The following is an 18,146-nucleotide window of genomic DNA, read 5'->3' as shown; positions in this document are numbered from 1 at the left end:
AAGGTGAACAGTAAACTCCGTGAGGCTTTTAGAAAATAAAATTGTTGTTCTGGTTGGTTCTTGGACACCCAGATCAGATTGGTGATTTGATTTCCTTACTATTTATATTGTTGCATTAAAAGCATTATTCATGACTGCAAAAAAAAAAAAAGATACACACATTGAAAGGATTCTAACCCTAATAAAATAGATATTGGGGAACTGGTGTTTGAGGAACCAAACTGATAAAAAACATGGAGGAGGTCAGCTATGAGGAAAGGTTAGCTGAATTCGGGAAGAGACGAATAATGGGGGATATGATCATAAATGGTCCATAGTGAACTTGGTGGAGAGTTATTCACTTTAACCACATCCTGCAAATGGACATAACTGTACATCCTTGAACTTCAGTGGTTATACCAGGATCATGTTGTAGCTGCATCCCTGACCTGCCTGGTATTTTTTTTAGAGCAGCCGATGCTCTTTAAAGTGGTTGTAAAGCCTATTTTTTTTTTTTATCTTAATGCATTTCTTGTTTCCAATTGCCTTCACGGGATCAGGAAGGATTTTTTTTTACCTCACTGCAGCAAATTGGCTCTGCTTGGAGCAAGAAGAAGGGTGTATACCTTAAAAAGCTTGCTCTGAAAACGCAACTGTTATGCCTCGTACACACGATCGGACTTTCCACCAACAAAACCATTGAACTTTGTCCGAAGGGTGTTGGCTTAAACTTATCTTGCATACACACGATCACACAAATGTTGGCCAACAATTATTAATGGAGTGACGTACTACGTGCTTTTTCAGCTCTTTAGCGCCACCCTTTGGGCTCCTTCTGCTAATTTTGTGTTAGTAGAAGTTTGGTGAGTGTTGATTCACGCTTTTCTTTTTGTGTTTTTCATTTCGTGCTTTTCAGTCCGTTTCTGAAAGCCCGTTCGTCAACCAGACATGTTGCGGAATCGGAGGAGATAACATGTTATTTGTTATTGGCCCTGGAGTTATTGCTTTGACATTTTTTTGAACAATGATCTGATTTGGTATATTTTCTATATTTTGGTATGCATAGAATGCACTTTTTGGTTAAGTTCTATTGGCAGATAGCATGTCTAATTTTTTTTTTTTTAATGCACAATAAAAAAAATTGTGTAGAATAATACTTGGCTATGTGTTTTACTTCAAATGAATGTTTGGGAGTAGGCATTTACATTTAAAAAAAAAATACAATGTAAAATTTACAAGGGACACCAACATAGTTGTACCTTTGATCTTATAAACTACGGGATAATGGTGTTGTGGTAACTTGCACAAAAAAAAAAAAACCAAAAAAAAAAAAACATAATAATATTATTCTTGATATCACTAGAAAAAAAAAGCCTTTGAAAATTTGTTTGCAATAACTTCATCAGTATCACCAGCAAAGCAGCTTCATTATTATCCCATTATAGAAGAAGTGAATGTGTGCTGCATTTGGAGATTTCATAATTCTCCATTACGAACGCTAGTTTACAAGACCGACCACTTCTGTTTCCAAGCATGTGTGTTTGTACTTTGGACTTTTGTCAGACGGAAAATCCAAAAACACACATTTGTTGGCGGAAAATTTGAAGACATGCTAGGCAACATTTGTTGGCGGAAAGTCCGACAACAATTCTCCGTCGGAGCATACACAAGGTCGGATTTTCCGCCAACAGCCTGACATCCAACATTTCCCGTTGGAAAGTCTGATCGTGTGTACAGGGCTTTAGTGCAAATAAAAATTTGAATAAATCACATTTCATACATTTCAATATGGCCCATCCTGGAAGCATTGCACAGAGAAGAGGGAGAAGAGTTGGGATTTCAAAGCTAGTGGACTAGCTGTGAGAGCTCTGAGAGATCAGGATCACCAGAGGTAAGTATTCAGAAGATCAGGGAGGGTGTATGGTGTGACATTTTTTTCTGTAAATAAATTATAAATAGGTAACTGCATCCATTGGTGTTTTTAATATATCTGCCTGGAATTCAGCTTTAAAAGCCACTTGGATATTTTTAGATTTCAGTGGGCAGCCACAGAAGTTGTGAATGTTCTATTAACTAGCCCCTATTTATACCGTTCTATATTTAGGAAAGTGAATCTCTCTAAGCAGTACAGAGTATAAACTTTAAAAGACTGACCTTAGCGCAAAAGACTGTGCTGTTAATGGCACTGGTAAAAGGTTAATTCATCTTCTATTATTATTGGTGATACCGCCTAATTAACCATGTCATTGGTAGAATGCTAATTAGCTTTCTCACCACCTCTTTGTTGGCAAGTCATCTATTCTCTATCATTTTCACACTGGCAATAATGGAATAATCAAACTATTTACTGTCAAGATTGCATTTATCTAATTATCCCATTTAATATATGATATTGGATAAATGGAAATAACATTTTTGATTAAGGAATCAAGCAGAGCTTAGTATATAAAAGTACTACTGATGGATATAATATATTTCTGAAAAGAGCTTAACGCCCCAAAAGGGCAAGTTTTGCTTTATGCCCCCCCCACCATATTTGGCATATTATAATTTTTTTTTTGGGGGGGGGGGGGGTGGCTACCTAGTTTTGATGATAGGTACCTGCTCCCACTTCACCTAGGCAATCCAAGCAGAAGTTCAGCCCCCCTTTCTTCTTGGACATGTCCCAGGTCCCAGAAGGCTGCAGGACAAACATACTTACAGTGTGTTTTGCACATGTGCAGTGGGAAGCCTTGCAGCTTCACAGCCACTTTCCCAGAGTAAAAAAATGGCACTGCATAACTAGAAGCTTTCAGGGCGTGACCAAGGGGGCCCCCTTCTACAGGTCACCGCAGCATCCTCATCCTGGAGACTGGTGAGAGAGCTATTCGCCAATTGCTGATACTGCTAACAAGGACTGGGCTACTGAGAGCAGGACAGCAAGTGTTCCCAAACCATACAATCTCCATTCTGCACTCTATGCAGCACTTATTCCAAACCTAGACTGCACCTATACTAACTCTATACCTCATTTTACCAAACCTTTACCACATCTGAACCCCATCTACCTTGCATCTGTGCCGAGACTATACTTTAACTATACTGTACCTGTGCATGTAGGTTAACAGGGACTGTTGTTAAGTGCAAAGATGCTCTTAAAGGGCCTCAACGATAGCCGGCAAAAGAACATCTCAAAGGACTGCCCTTCTAGAAATAATTATTCTGCAAGCCGCTTTGTTCCCCTGCCTGATCAGCTACCATCCTTTTCTTTTGGGCAGTGCATACCCAGTCAGTCTAGGATAAGCATTGCTGCCATAAATGCGCTCTAACAGTATAGTGTCTGTAGATTAAACTTTACTACTGCGCTCAAGGTGACCTAGCTACTGTTTAAGAATTTCCTCTAATGTTAATCACTTTGTAAGCTAAATTGTGTTATTAACATTGTTAATCCATTATATGTTTGCCTAGTTACCAACCATATTGGGTAACAATTTATTACGTTTGCCTTTAATACCTGATTTGGTGCCTGTTTTCTTTGATATAGCACTACTATTTGCTACATTACTTTTGGTGGTTTCCTGTGGTATTGTATGTTTGTACACTCAACCTGGTGTGTTAGACGAGCTGAGGTTCTTGAGAAGATTGAGGCGAAGAACAGCTCTTATGGGAGTAGCGCTACATTTAGATAGGTATTTAGTTTTGGGGAAGACATTTTACTATGCAGAGCTTACTTCCTGTATGGTAATTCTAGTAAAGGAGTGACCTGTCCTACTAATTCTACCTATCATATTTAACCACTTGGTGTCCGTGCTAAAGCCGAATGGCGGCTACAGCGCGGACCTGAATTCATGCGTCGGCCTCCCATTTGCACGCTCCCCGTGCTCAGTGCGGCTGTGATCACAGAGTCATAAGACTCGGGTGATCACAGATCCAAGTAAGGGGCCGGTCCCGACCCCTTACCACGTGATCAGCTGTCAGCCAATGACAGCTGATCACGTGTGTAAACAAAAGCTCGGTCATCATTTTTTTTTTTTCTCACGCTGACGCGGCTTATGTGTAAGGGACATGGGTCCCGAAGAGGAAGGAGGCACATCTGCCTCATCTGTGCCAATCAGTACCCCCGTACCAGTGTCACCTGCCATTGCCTCCTGCCAGTGCCCACCAGTGGTGCCAATCAGTGCATCATCAGTGCCACCTAGCAGTGCTGCTTATTAGTGTAACCTACCAGTGCTGATCAGTTCCCATTATTGCCACCCATCAGTGCTCATCACTACCACCCATCAGTGCCTATCACTGCCACCTATCAGTACCCATCACTGCCACCTATCAGCGCCACCTATCAGTGCCACCTATTAGTGCCACCTATCAGTGCCGACTATTAGTGCTACTTCTCAGTGCCAACCAGTGCCACCTATCAATGCCCATCAGTGCCGTGCCTCTGTGTCACCTCTCAGTGCACACCAGTGCCGTCTATCAGTGCCTACCAGTGCCGCCTTATTGGCGCTCATCAGTGAAGCCCATCAGTGCCCATCAGTGCAGCCTATTGGTGCCCATCAGTGCAGCCTCATCAGCATACATCAATGAAGGAGAAAAATTACCTGTTTGCGAAATTTTATAAAAAAATATAAAAAAAGACAATTTCTTTAAAAAAAAATTCAGGCTTTTAAATTTTTTTAACTAAAAATAACTGCAGAGGTGATCAAATACCACCAAAAGAAAGCTCTATTTGTGGGAAAAAAATGTATAAAAAATGAATTTGGGTACAGTGTTGTATGACCGCGCAATTGTCATTCAAAATGTGACAGCGCTATAAGCTGAAAATTGGTCTGGATAGGAGGGGGGTTTAAGTGCCCAGTAAGCAAGTGGTTAAAATGGTTTAATAAAGGCTTTCCTGGTTAACGCATATCATCCCCTTATTGGTGGAAATACTGCAGAATCTCTCTCACTAGTGAGGAAGCAATGGCATAGTGAAGACTTATGCCGCATACAGCAAACATCCGATGGAACTAATTTGATCGTGTGTGGGCTCCATCGGACCTTTGCTGTCCAAAAATCTGACGGACTTTAGAAATAGAACATGTTTCAAATTTTTCCACCGGAACTCCGCCGGACCCAGTTCCTATGGAGAAATCCACTCGTCTGTATGCTAGTCTGATGGACGAAAAACCGACGCTAGGGAAGCTATTGTCTACCGGCTATGAACTTCCTTATTCTAGTCCGGTCGTACATCATCACGTTTGAATTTGTCGGACTTTGGTGTGATTGTGTGTGGCCAAGTCCGTTCATTCGGAAAGTCAGTCGGAACTCCACCGAAAGTCCGTCCAGAAGACCGTCGTACCTAGTCTGCTGGAAAGTTCGGTTGTGTGTACGCGGCATTACTGGTTCGGCTAGGGAGGGAGTGATGCTGTAGGTGCAAGTAAGTGATCTCTTAGTGATCCTATTGCTAATGACTTGCTGTCTGCAACAGCATCACTAGTGAAGATTAGCAAATTTAAGAGTTTTGCATTTAACCAAATGTATGCAAAATCCAAATATTTTTGTAAACCATTGCAGAAAAATGCATTGGAGTCAATTTTCTAAATAAGGTGGTATTTAGTGGTTTGTGTAATTTGCTTCAAATGGCTCCTGAGGGTTAACAAATCTACTTTTAACCTCCCTGGCGGTATTCTCGAGTGTGGCTCGGGGGAGAATTTCATAGCCAAAAGTGGTAACCGCGAGCCAGGCTCGGAGATCGCATCGCAGGATGAGTGGGCTTACCTTCTCCCCTGGATCCTGCGATGTTTCCCCGCTGTGTGAGCGGCTCGTCCTCCACTCGATTCATCACAGAGCAGGGCTCCGTTCCCTGCAAGCTTTGCGACGCACAAGGACAGAGAACGGCGCCAAATTCAAAAAGTGAAACACACACATTACATATAGTATAATGTAATCTTACAGATTACATTGCTGTATGTAATTATTTTACATTCCCTTTGTCCCTAGTGGTCTGCCCAGTGTCCTGCATGTAGTTTTATATAATAAAAACTGTTCTTTCTGCCTGGAAACTGGAAATTGTCCATAGCAACCAAAACCATCCCTTTACATCTAAAGTGGCTTAAGACCAGCTAGAAAACAGCGATAATAAATTAGAATCACTCTCAGAATTGAGTGATAGCGATTTGTGGGGAGATCCGTCATCAAATACTGAAAAGTAATGACAGTGACAATTCTGCAACTGAGCAAATTTCTTGAGTTTTTGATTTGACTACATTATTGAATAATCTTTATTATTATTTGGTATAATTATTTATAGTTATTTATTATATTTTAATTTATGATTTTGTTTTTCAAATTTTATCATACCCGGTATGTCTGCTAGACTCTGGTTTGGACAGATTTAATTGAGTTATTCCTAAGAATTACGGGCCTACAATATAAAATGCCAAATTTACATGCAAAATAATTGTACTGCTTCAGCACCTAAAATCCGACATCATCATACCGCCAGAGAGGTTAACTACCCTGGACCTGTTCTTGTGCCAAAAAAGCTACTCATTAGCCTTATTATTTTACATTTTCTTAAAGAAAGAAAAAAAACAGACAGCAAAAATAAGTATGGACTTAAAAAACAAACATTTATACTCACCTGGGTGGATGCAGCATTGATCCGATGCTGCATCTCACATGTGCACCCAGTTTTCTTGTTGTTACATTTATACAGTTGTGAAAGATACATGGAGTAATTCACTCATCCTGGTTTACCATCATTTTTGAAGAGGCGTCACTCTTATTTTTATTTTTTAGGCCCCTTTCACACATGCGGACAGTATGTCCGTATTTCATCTATCCGTTTGCCGATGAAATACGGACATACATGCATCCCTATGGGCAGGGGCCAAGTCCTGGGGAAAAAAGTGTGGGAACTCCCACCCAAGATCCACTCCCCCACCAAAAAAAAATGATACGCTCATATGCACGTATGCTTCAAAAGTGGTATTTTTCATCAAATTTCCGTATTGTCTGTATGAAGCTTAACTGTTAGTACATTAAAAAAAAATCCTCAATAAAAATAAAAACGGTAATTCTCTGAATAATCAGCATTCATTCAATTGTGCTTCCATGCAAATGTGAACATCATGTTCTGATCTTTATTGGGGAATGTTATTTTGTATATAGAGTGTTTATGTGGTGAGTTTACACTTTTCATTGAACAGAGTTTGGATAACACAGGGTTAAACAGAAAGGTCATAAATGAACTGCACATTATCTGGACAGAATGCTTGGGGAGATAGTGATGTGTTCCTGCTTAGGAGATGTATGTTAGTTTGGGGGGGCTGCAAACTCTGCAGGGCTCCAACATACACTCGCTGCTATTCCAACCCTTCACATATTTCCACATAAACTTCCCTCCTGGCATTAAACTTTGCCAGGTATTGTGCTCAGCTTATCAGGAGGGGCTGGCGGGGGAGGAGCGCATCACGAGAGGTCTGACTAAATACAATCTCTTAGCAGCAGGGACCTGATCTACCCGTCAGCTAGCTGTGATTGACAGGTAGATCGAAGCGGAAGCTGTCATGGGGCCCCCTACTGGCAATGCCTGAATGGTCAGGTGTGCGACACTTATTATTGCGAGCTGTGTCCGCGGCTGCTGGTGTAGCACCTGCCACACACCTCACATACTTCAAAGTCTTGCAGGACGCGGCTGCTAATGGGAACTGAGTTCCTGTTGTGGAAAAAGTACAGGAACTCCGTTCCCATGCGTTCCCGCAGGACTTGAGCCCTGCCTATGGGATAGCGGGTGTCTGCGGATGAACATCCGCAGACACCCGCTATCATCCGCCTCCGCAATTGTCCGATTCTGCAGACGGAGGAAAATCCTATTTTTCTATCCGTCTGCAGAGCGGATCGGATGAACACGGACAGACGGTCCGTGCTCATCCAATCCCCCATAGAGGAGAGCGGAGAGCTGACATGGCGGTCCCTGCACAGTGTGCAGAGACCGCCCTGTCCGCCGCCGGATCAGCAAGGACAACGGAGTGATCCCCGCTGAGCAAGCGGATCATCACGGGGCAGATCATTACTGATCCGTCCCGTGTGAAAGGGGCCTATATAGTACTCGAGGGAGGAACTTTCATTTATATTGTTTTGTTCTTCACGGGCTGTTTTTGTTGGATCTTTCACAGACTTTCCTACTTGGTCACACTATAGCACTATTTGTTGTACACTGATATACTTTGTTGTATATTTGTATGTTGCTGTTTTTTATTAATCAGCAGACACCTGTGAAATTCTTATCCCTGGGGGGTTGCTCCAGGGACTTCTAAAGCCCCGTACAAACGAGAGGACTTATGTCCGACAGACTTCCGAAGGAGTTCCGTCGGAGTTCTGCTGGAATTCCGACGGAGTTCTGACAGACTTTTCGGCTGAGCGGACTTGGCCACACACGATCACACTAAACTCCGACGGATTTGAACGTGATGACGTACGACTCGGCTCGAATAAGGAAGTTCATAGCCAGTAGCCAATAGCTGCCCTAGCGTCGGTTTTAGTCCGTCGGAGTAGCATACACACGAGCGGATTTTTCGAAGGGGACCGGGTCCGGCGGAGTTCCTTGGGAAAAATTTGAAGCATGTTCCATATTCTAAAGTCCTTCGGACTTTGGCAAGTCAAAAGTCCGTTGCAGCCCACACACGATCGGATAGTCTGACGGACTCAGTCCTTCGGACTTTGGATGTTGAAAAGTCCGCTCGTGTGTACGCGGCATAAGGCCCCTTTCACATGGGACTGATCAGTAATGATCCATCCTGTGATGATGCGCTTGCTCAGCGGGGATCACTCCTGATCACTCCTGAGCCGGCGGTGGACAGGGCGGTATCTGCACACTGTGCAGGGACCACCCTGTCAGCTCTCCGCTCTCCTCTATGGGGATCGGATGAGCACGGACCGTCTGTCCGTGTTCATACGATCCGCTCTGCAGACAGATAGAAAAATAGGATTTTCCTCCATCTGCAGAATCGGACAATTGCGGAGGCTATCCCATAGGAATGCATGTATGTCCGTATTTCATCCGCAAACGGATGGATGAAATACAGACATACTGTCCGCATGTGTGAAAGGGGCCTTACAGAAGCACTTTTATATTTGTTGTATATTGATTTAATTTGTTGTATATTTGTATGTCGCTGGTTTTGATTAATTAGCAGTCACTAGTTTAACACTCATTCCTGGGGGTGGCTCCTGGGATTTTCACAAACATTTTTCTCACAGCGCTGCATTTTATATTCCTTTTTAATTCTAGCACTAGACCTCCTCTGTAACTCTAACCTGGTAACCGTAAGATTTTTAGGTACCGTAGTTTGTCGCCATTTCACGAGTGTGTGACATTTTTGGTATCTATTTACTCGACGTAACATCATCTTTCACATTATACAAAAAAAATTGGGCTAACTTTACTGTTTAGTTTTTTTTAAATTCATGAAAGTGTCCCTTTTCCCAAAAGGTTGCGTTTAAAATACGCTGATCGCCACCATTACTAGTAAAATAAAAATTATTAATAAAAATGCCATAAAACTATCCCCTATTTTGTAAACGCTATAACTTTTGCGCAAACCAATCAATAATCGCTTATTGCGATTTTTTTTACCAAAAATATGTAGAAGAATACGTATCGGCCTAAACTGAGGGAAAAATTTTTTTTTGATATTTTTGGGGGATATTTATTATAACAAAAAGTAAAAAATAAAACCGCAGGGGTGATCAAATACCACCAAAAGAAAGCTCTATTTTTGGGAAAAAAAGGAGGTCAATTTTGTTTGGGAGCCACGTCGCACGACCGCGCAATTGTCAGTTAAAGCGACGCAGTGCCGAATCACAAAAAGTGGTCTGGTCTTTGGCCAGCAAAATGGTCCGGGGCTGAAGTAGTTAACTTGTAAACACTAAATGTCAGAAATGGGCTTAGTCATGAAAGGGATAAGCTGTAATGCACCTAATAAAGGTAGACGTTTTACAAATGTACAACCTGCCTCTCGTTTCATTCATTGTCTCCAGATATCTGAGGGCCCTCTGAGGGTGGTCATCCAGAATATCTACTATTTCCTCAATGCTCACTATTCTATGTGAGGATGTAGAGGGACCACTCACAAGCCAGAGCATCAGGGAGAACAGTTGAGTACAGCGCTATCGAGAGAGCAAGGGGTAAGGTAAGTAAAAGTTGTTTCTCCAGGTTCCTTAAACATTAGCAAGTATATTACCCTTGCAGTGCAGGAGTAGTCTCCACTACAAGATAATTTTTTTGTTTTCCCCTGAGTTCAGTCTCAAGCCCAACTCATGTACCCAAGCGCACCCTCCTCCCGCCATGTATGTAAATGCTAAAATGTATTAGTATGTTTAATGTTTTCTATGGGTCTTTAGTCTGGCCACATGACACCATGGATCCTCTTCTGGTGATCAGTGGCTCCTGAATACTGCAGAGAACACCTCCATGTGATAATGCAGAACATTTCACTGCAGAATTCCCCTGTGGGCTTACAGCAAGGACACCCAGGGTCATTCAACCTGGAAGTAGACTTGGATCATATGGAGCATGGAGAAGGTGAGTACCTCTTTGAAAAGGTTTTTTTTTTATGTGCTGGGGGTGGAACTATTTAAACAAAAAGCCATGGGAACTCTGCCCCCAGCTACATCACTAACCATGTCTCAAAATACCAACCATATCTTTCTCTTTTCCCTCCCAAGACTTGACCTGCTCTCTAGCTCCCTCGTCACCTCCTCCTATACTTGGATCCAGGACTTCTCTAGAGCCACTCCCATGATTTTGAACTCTCTACACCAAGATATCTGACTATATCCTACTCGTTAGCGAAGCCTCCACCTAGAAACTGTACTTTTATTTTCACCATCAGCTCTTCCTCCACAGTTATTACTTTTTGTTTCACCTGACCCTACCTTTTAGATTGTAAGCTAACGGGCAGGGCCCTCTGACTCCTCTTGTATTGACTTGTATTGCAACTGTACTGTCTGCCCTCATGTTGTGAAATGCTGCACAAACTGTTGGTGCTATATAAATCCTGTATAATAATACTAAAATAATAGTAGAGATGAACTTTAAGTAGTAATGCAGGGTCCTTTTGAAACACACATATACTTTTTTTAATACTTTTCAGTAGTCATTCATCATGGGCAATGTGAGACTTCTAGGGACACTTGCACCTATCAAAGCCTAGTTGGTTCTCAGCTTGTTCCCCCATTGGGGTTACCAGTTGCTCTGCCCCCTCAGCTCCCGTGCTGAATGTTTCTTGCTCCCGCCGCCTGTGGAGTCAGGGATTGCTGACCTGGCTCAGCCCATTCGTGAGTATGGGGTCCCACACTCAGACCCCTATGATAACTCCCCTCTGTAAATTTTGTGCAGTATATATTTATTTAGTTTACTACTCGTATTACAGATATATTAAAGCATTTACCCTTGAGGAGCGAGCGTGGTCTCACGAAACACGCTAGGTACTACTGATGCCTGCATATAATTCTGATACCTGTATACTGATTTTATATACGATTTATTTATTAATGTGTTTGGACTGTTCTCTTTTCATACTGCTTTGTATATCTCATCGGACTGCATCTACTGCTGTTGTGTTGCACATGCACGACAATTTACAATAAATCTACTTTTATATATTCATAATATGTTTTTTGGCTAACCATACTCAACTCATTTAAAGTCCCCAGGGCAAATCCTTTGTATATCTGTTAAGTAGTAATGCTGATCACAATAACTGATATACAGGTCCAGCATTATGTGTAATGGAAAGATACCCTCATGGGGGGTTTTTTTAGCAGCCAAAAAAATCAAAGGTTGTTAATTAAAATTCTTTATTTACAGGTCCAGCATTAGAGAGAGTGCTTACAAACTTGTACAAGAAATGAAATGATCAAAATATGAAAGTTACATCAGAATTTACTTGAGATAAATATTACAGTAATAACTCAAAAAGTGTAATTTCTGAAATCATGCCCTAGCTTCCTTTTAATTTTAGGTGAAATACAAAACAGCTGTCTTTTTAAGGTTTATGAGCCTATGTAAATGTATGACATTTGCCCTGGGCAGAGATATATGGTTTGACAAACCCACAAATTATCTATCCATTTCCAATTGATTCCACAACAATTACTTAACTGTTTCTTCTAAAGAAGGTGGGACATTCATTGTCACAAGGTCACTTTGCAAGTTTTAATTGCCGGGTGCTGTACTGTCCTTTTATTGCTTTCTTGGTGATAAATGGCTCATTGGTTCAAAAGCTAGACTATATAAACAAGCTTATCTCTTCCCATAGTCTTTAATGAAAAATGAGTTGTGAGTATCATTGTTAATCATGGTAATTGTTAATGTTAAGGAGGCTGGTATTATGGGTTTTCCTATTAGGCTTTCAATTCATTATAAAAGGGAAGAATCTAATGGTCATCTATGGCATCCGAGTTTTAATTATCTGCTGTAGCATTCGCTGATTTTTTCTTTTTTGGTCTTGAAGTCAAAGAGAAAATATTTTTACATAACAAATATTAACCTCTTAATGGCTGTATATCATTGCTGTACACCCAAATCTGGCTCTGGACAGCCCTTTAAACCCCGTACACACGATCTGACTTTCCGACAGGAAATGTTCGATGACAGGCTGTTGGCGGTAAATTTGACTGTGTGTACACTCCATCGGACAATTGCTGTTGAACTTTCCACGGACAAATGTTGGCTAGCAGGTTTTAAAATTTTCCGCGGACAAATGTCTGTTGTCGGATTTTCTGAGCGTGGGTACACAAATCCCTCGGACAAAAGTCCAAAGTACAAACACGCATGCTCAGAAGCAAGGACGAGACAGAAACGGTTGGTATTGTAAACTAGCGTTTGTAATGGAGAATTAACATTCGTGGCACGGCAAATTATGAAATCTCAAAATGCAGAGCACAATTCTCTTCTTTTTTAATGGGATAATCAGGAAGCTGCTCTGCTGGTGATACTGATGGAGTTATTGCAAACAAATTTTCAAAGGCTTTTTTTTTTCTAGTGATATCAAGAATAACTTTACAGTATTATGCTTTTTTTTGGGGGGGGGGCAAGTTGTCACAACACCATTATCCCTTAGTTTATAAGATCAAAGATGCAACTATTTAAGTGTCCCTTGTTAATTTTACATTGTATTTTTTAAAATTTAACTGCCTACTCCCAAACTGTCATTTGAAGTAAAACACATAGCAGAGAATGGTGTTGCTCTGCTTAGCCCTTGTACACACGGTCGGAGATTCCGTCGGAATGTTTCCTATCGGACCGTTTTGTCGGATATTCCGACTGTGTGTGGTCTGCATCGGACTGTTTCCGTCGGAATATCCGACTGACACATTTTTACAACTTGGCGGTAAAATTTTCCGACAAAATGCTCCGATCGGACATCCTAGACCAAAGCTATTGGCTACTAGCCTGAATGTAGTCCCGTCGTAACGGAATAACGTCATTACGTTATGTACAATCGGATTTTCCGACAACTTAGTCCGACCGTGTGTATGCAACATCACTTCCGGACCTCTTCCGGAATTAATCCGTCGGAATTACTCCGGCGGATTTGGGTGTCGGAATCTCCGACCGTGTGTACAAGGGCTTAGAGGGGATAGATCTAATAAAAACCAGTAATATGCAATTTATCTTATGTAAATAAACCATAAATAAATCTACCATAAAAATGTGTAAAGCCAAAATTGTACAAACCAACATCAATTAGAAAATTTAAGATAACTGATGGTGATAATCTTCAATCTTAAAGTGAATAGATACTATAGGTAATAATCCTTATATCTATCTGGTGATATTAAAGTGCTCTGTGCAAAACAAAGCCGATGAAATAATATCATAAACAGGAATATAAGATGTGCAGGTCTCCTTCTGATACAGTGCTAGATATTGCTACATATATATATCTGCCACTAATCCTCATATAAACTAAATTTCCATATGTGCAAAACAACCTATAAAAGTGCAAGTGCTTTCAAGTGCAAAATTGTTCGATGTGCCAAATATTCCACTTGTGCAACCGTGTCCTTATCCTCTTTGTGCCACACCACACCAGTAAGCAATGGCCCCTTACCTTGCGGTAAAGAGGTAACCGCATATAAGTATACTGGCTATTCCCCTTCTTTTTCTTCTCCTTGTCCTTGGTAATAAATAACCTGGACCCTCAGGGTGGGTTATATCCCGTCTTTGTTTCTAAGGATTATAGTATCTATTGACTTTAAGATTGAAGATTATCACCATCAGTTATCTTAAATTTTCTAATTGATGTTGGTTTATACACTTTTGGCTTTACACATTTTTATGGTAGATTTATTTATGGTTTATTTACATAATTGCATATTACTGGTTTTTAGTAGATCTATCCCCTCTAAGCAGCGCAACACCATTCTCTGCTATAGTATACATTTTGTGGACACGGTTTGACCCACACAGGTGTTTGCTGCAGCTTCACCTTTACTATTTTTATCCTCTCCTTTTCCTCCCTTTCCTCTTATTACCTCTCCCCTCTCAATCCCTTCTCCACCTCCCTCCCCCCCTCCCCCCCTCCCTTGATTCACATATTATTTCATCACACGGTAGCGCGAGAATAACTTTGAAACTATCAGTAAAACACATAGCCAAGTATTATTCTACACAATTTTTTATTGTGCATTAAAAAAAAAGAAAACAAATAAAAATTGACATGCTATCTGCCAATATAATTTAACCAAAAGGTACATTCTATGCATCCAATAATATAGAAAATATACCAAATCAAATCATTATTCAATTAAAAAATTAAACAAAAGCCTCATGCATGTGTCCTGCTTCTTAATATTGGGGGTCAACAATGCCAAGAGTTGGTGAAAGCAGGGGTCCGTCATCTGGACATAATTCTGAAAATCATCTGGATTATTCTCCTGGAGCTCCCGCAGCAAAGGCATATGACATAATTGGTCATGATTAATAAAGCAACCAATTTTTGGTCCAAGAAATCCTCCTCCTGTTCCTGGCCGTTCAGAAACACCTTTAAAAGTGCAAAATGAAAAGCGCAAAATTAAAGGTGTGAATCAACACTCACCAAACTTCTACTAACATGAAATTAACAGAAGGAGCCCAAAGGGTTGCGCATGACAATTGAACTTCCACTTTGTAGTCTCGTAGTACGTCTAATACATCACTATGCTCGTGTTTGTTGGCCGAAAATTGTGTGCTGTTTGTATGCAAGACAAGTTTGGGGCCAACGCCCTTTGGACAAAAGTCTAAGCCCTTGTACACACGGTCGGACATTCTGCCAACCAAATCCGTTGGATTTTGTCCGACGGATTTTGTCCTACGGATTTAGTCCGAAACTGTTGCATACACACGGTCGTACCAAGTTGTCGGAATTTGCGGTTGCCAAGAACGCGGTGACGTAAACCGTGTACGGCGGGACTAGAAAAGGGAGGTTCAGCACCACGTCCGGCACCCTTTGGGCTCCTTCTGCTGATCTTGTGTTAGTAGAAGTTTGGTGAGAGACCATTCGCGCTTTTCAGATTTGTGATTCAGATCGCTACTGCTCTTCGGTTTCTGCTTGTCTTTGCGTATCTGATAATCAGTGCGTGCAGTCAGTAAGTATTTGTTTCTCATTGTGGACTATATCTTGGTATAGTACGCTTTGAAATGCAATTTTTATTGTCTGCTTGCTTCTGCTATTCAGGTCCTTCTTTCAGGCCTTGCTGTTTATCGGTACTTTCTGTTGTCCGTTCTGACCAGCCGCCCGTTTTGAAACCATGTTTCGTCTACGTACTCGTCGTAGAGTTTGTGCTGTGCAGGGGCTTCGTGTTGGGGTTCTTACTTTGACACAAGCCCGGTCCATGAACAGGGAGGGGAGGCGTTTGTGGACCAAGAATTGGTTGCGCCAGCGTGACCAGTTCTCGCACATGCCTTTGCTCCGTGAGATCCGCGAGAATAATCCTGATGATTTCAGGATGACGGACCCCGTTTTTCTGCTGGCTTTGCTGACCCCTTATATCACCAGGCAGGATACCTGCATGCGGCAAGCCATCACTCCGGAGCAGAGGCTCATCGCCACATTGCGCTACTTGGCGACAGGGAGAAGCCTTCAGGACCTCAAGTTCTCTACAGGCATCTCCCCCCAGGCTCTGGGGATCATTATTCCAGAGACCTGTTCTGCCATCATTCAGGTCCTTTAGAAGGACTATATGGAGGTAATCCTTTAACATCACATTCTATGTATTTCATGATTGCTAATGTCTTGCATTTCTTTCCTCATTCCCTAATTACCATCATTGCAATATGCTCTAATTCATGTGCTCTGTCCCTTTGTCCTCAGGCATATTTGCCTCACTAACTTCCCCACCATGCTCTTCTTGGCCCATAAAACTATAGTCTAGTCACTTACCAATGTCTTTTGTCAGCTCCATAGTATTGCTTTTCCCTAAACACCCCCTAAAATGTCAAAAAATGTGATGTGTGTGCTTCAATTCATGCAGAGTGACCTTTTTAAAATTTTTGGGGTTGTGCCAAACTCATTAGTAACCCCCCTCCCCCCAACTGCTAGCTCAGCTGTTAGCAATCCTCTATCTGATGACTTGACCAAACCCAATACACACTATACCTACCTTTTTGATGATCACATTTCTGGATGAATTCACATAAGCATGTAGTGCAAGGGCCTGCCTCAATACTTTCAAATGCTATTTTTTTTTTTTTAACCTATTAATTATCTTGATATGTAATAGCAGAATGTCAAAATGTGCTTCCATTTTGTTTTCTTTTTGGTATTTTGACACTTCTTACCTGTCCGGTGGGCTGCCAATAGTGTAACTAAGGAGGGGCTTCCCAAAGTATCACACATTATTTAGGCATTCAGCTCTCAATCAAGTGGAGAGGGTTACCTGTCCTAAACATCCCCCCTCATTTTTTAGCAAGGGCCCATCAGATGGGGGGGGGGGGGGGGTGGGGGGGTGATGACTCTCATAAGGGGACCTTATACTTTAGGCTTTAAATACTCAGTTCCCAAAATGTTATACTAATTTTGTCCAAAAATGTTGGTGTCTAATCTGCTTGCAATGTTGATTTGTCAAATTACAAATTTTTGTTCTTGTTTCACTACACAGTGTCCTTCAACGCCACAGGAATTGCAGACTGTGGCCTCCCACTTTGCCAGTTTTTTTCAAGTTGTGCCTTTTTCACCAACAGTGCAAACCCAAGTTCAGAGCGAGATGAGGGGACAGTCTCTTCTTCAGATAATGTTATTATGTTGTGGGTCTGCTACACACACACCTTGTTTTTGTAACTAATGTATGTAGTGCATTATTGACCAAAATCGTGCTCATTTTCTGCACCTTGGCAGGAAAATGGCATGATTGTCCAAATTTACACATCACTGTGGGTGCTTTTTACTAAAGGCACATCCACTAACAACTACAAGTGCACTGCAAAAGTACACCTGAAACTGCACTTGGAGTGCAAAGTGGAGTTGCCTTTAGTAAATCACACTCCTTCTCAGCACAAACTAAAATTGTACTACAAATACATTTTTGGCGCAATGAAAAAAGTAAGCCACACATTGTTGAAAATTAAACTTTTTAATACAAGCACATTCACATGTGCGTTTCGAAAAGGTTTTTACAACAAACCAAGAAATTGTGTGTATCAAAAACAGAGTTTAATCCAAATTTTGTTTACTTGTTTTTTTTTGTGTAAACAGGCATGTATCAAACCGTAAAATACAGAACACAGGAACTTACTAAGTTCAACTTTGAAAAGTGAAGACAATATCAGACATGAGTATGTACAAACTGGGCTGATATTGCCTTCATCACATGGGGTTTCAACCCTGAAAAATCCAAATTTGGAAGATGCACACAGTGTGTCAACATGTGCTATATCCCATCATGGGGATCAATGTACATGCTTTGGGGCTGCAACCCCTTCATCTCAGACACTTTACACAAAATACGTACATTGATCCCCCATGATGGGAGATAGCGCATGTTTACACACTCTGTGCATCTTCCAAATTTGGAATTTCGATAAATACAAAATGTTTTGTTTAAAATATCAAAAATAAAACCCTATCTAGTTTTGTGTGTTTCACACTCTCCCCAAAACATCAATGATGTTCTTCATTTTATTTTTAACATCATTGATGTTTTGCTGTATATTTTCCAAA

Source organism: Lithobates pipiens, unplaced genomic scaffold (assembly GCF_037356315.1).
Source record: "Lithobates pipiens isolate NorthernLeopardFrog02 unplaced genomic scaffold, aLitPip1_a1.2 Scaffold_13, whole genome shotgun sequence".
Lineage (NCBI taxonomy): Eukaryota > Metazoa > Chordata > Amphibia > Anura > Ranidae > Lithobates > Lithobates pipiens.
The sequence above is the reverse complement of the archived record's forward strand: the minus strand, read 5'-3'. Positions refer to the sequence as shown.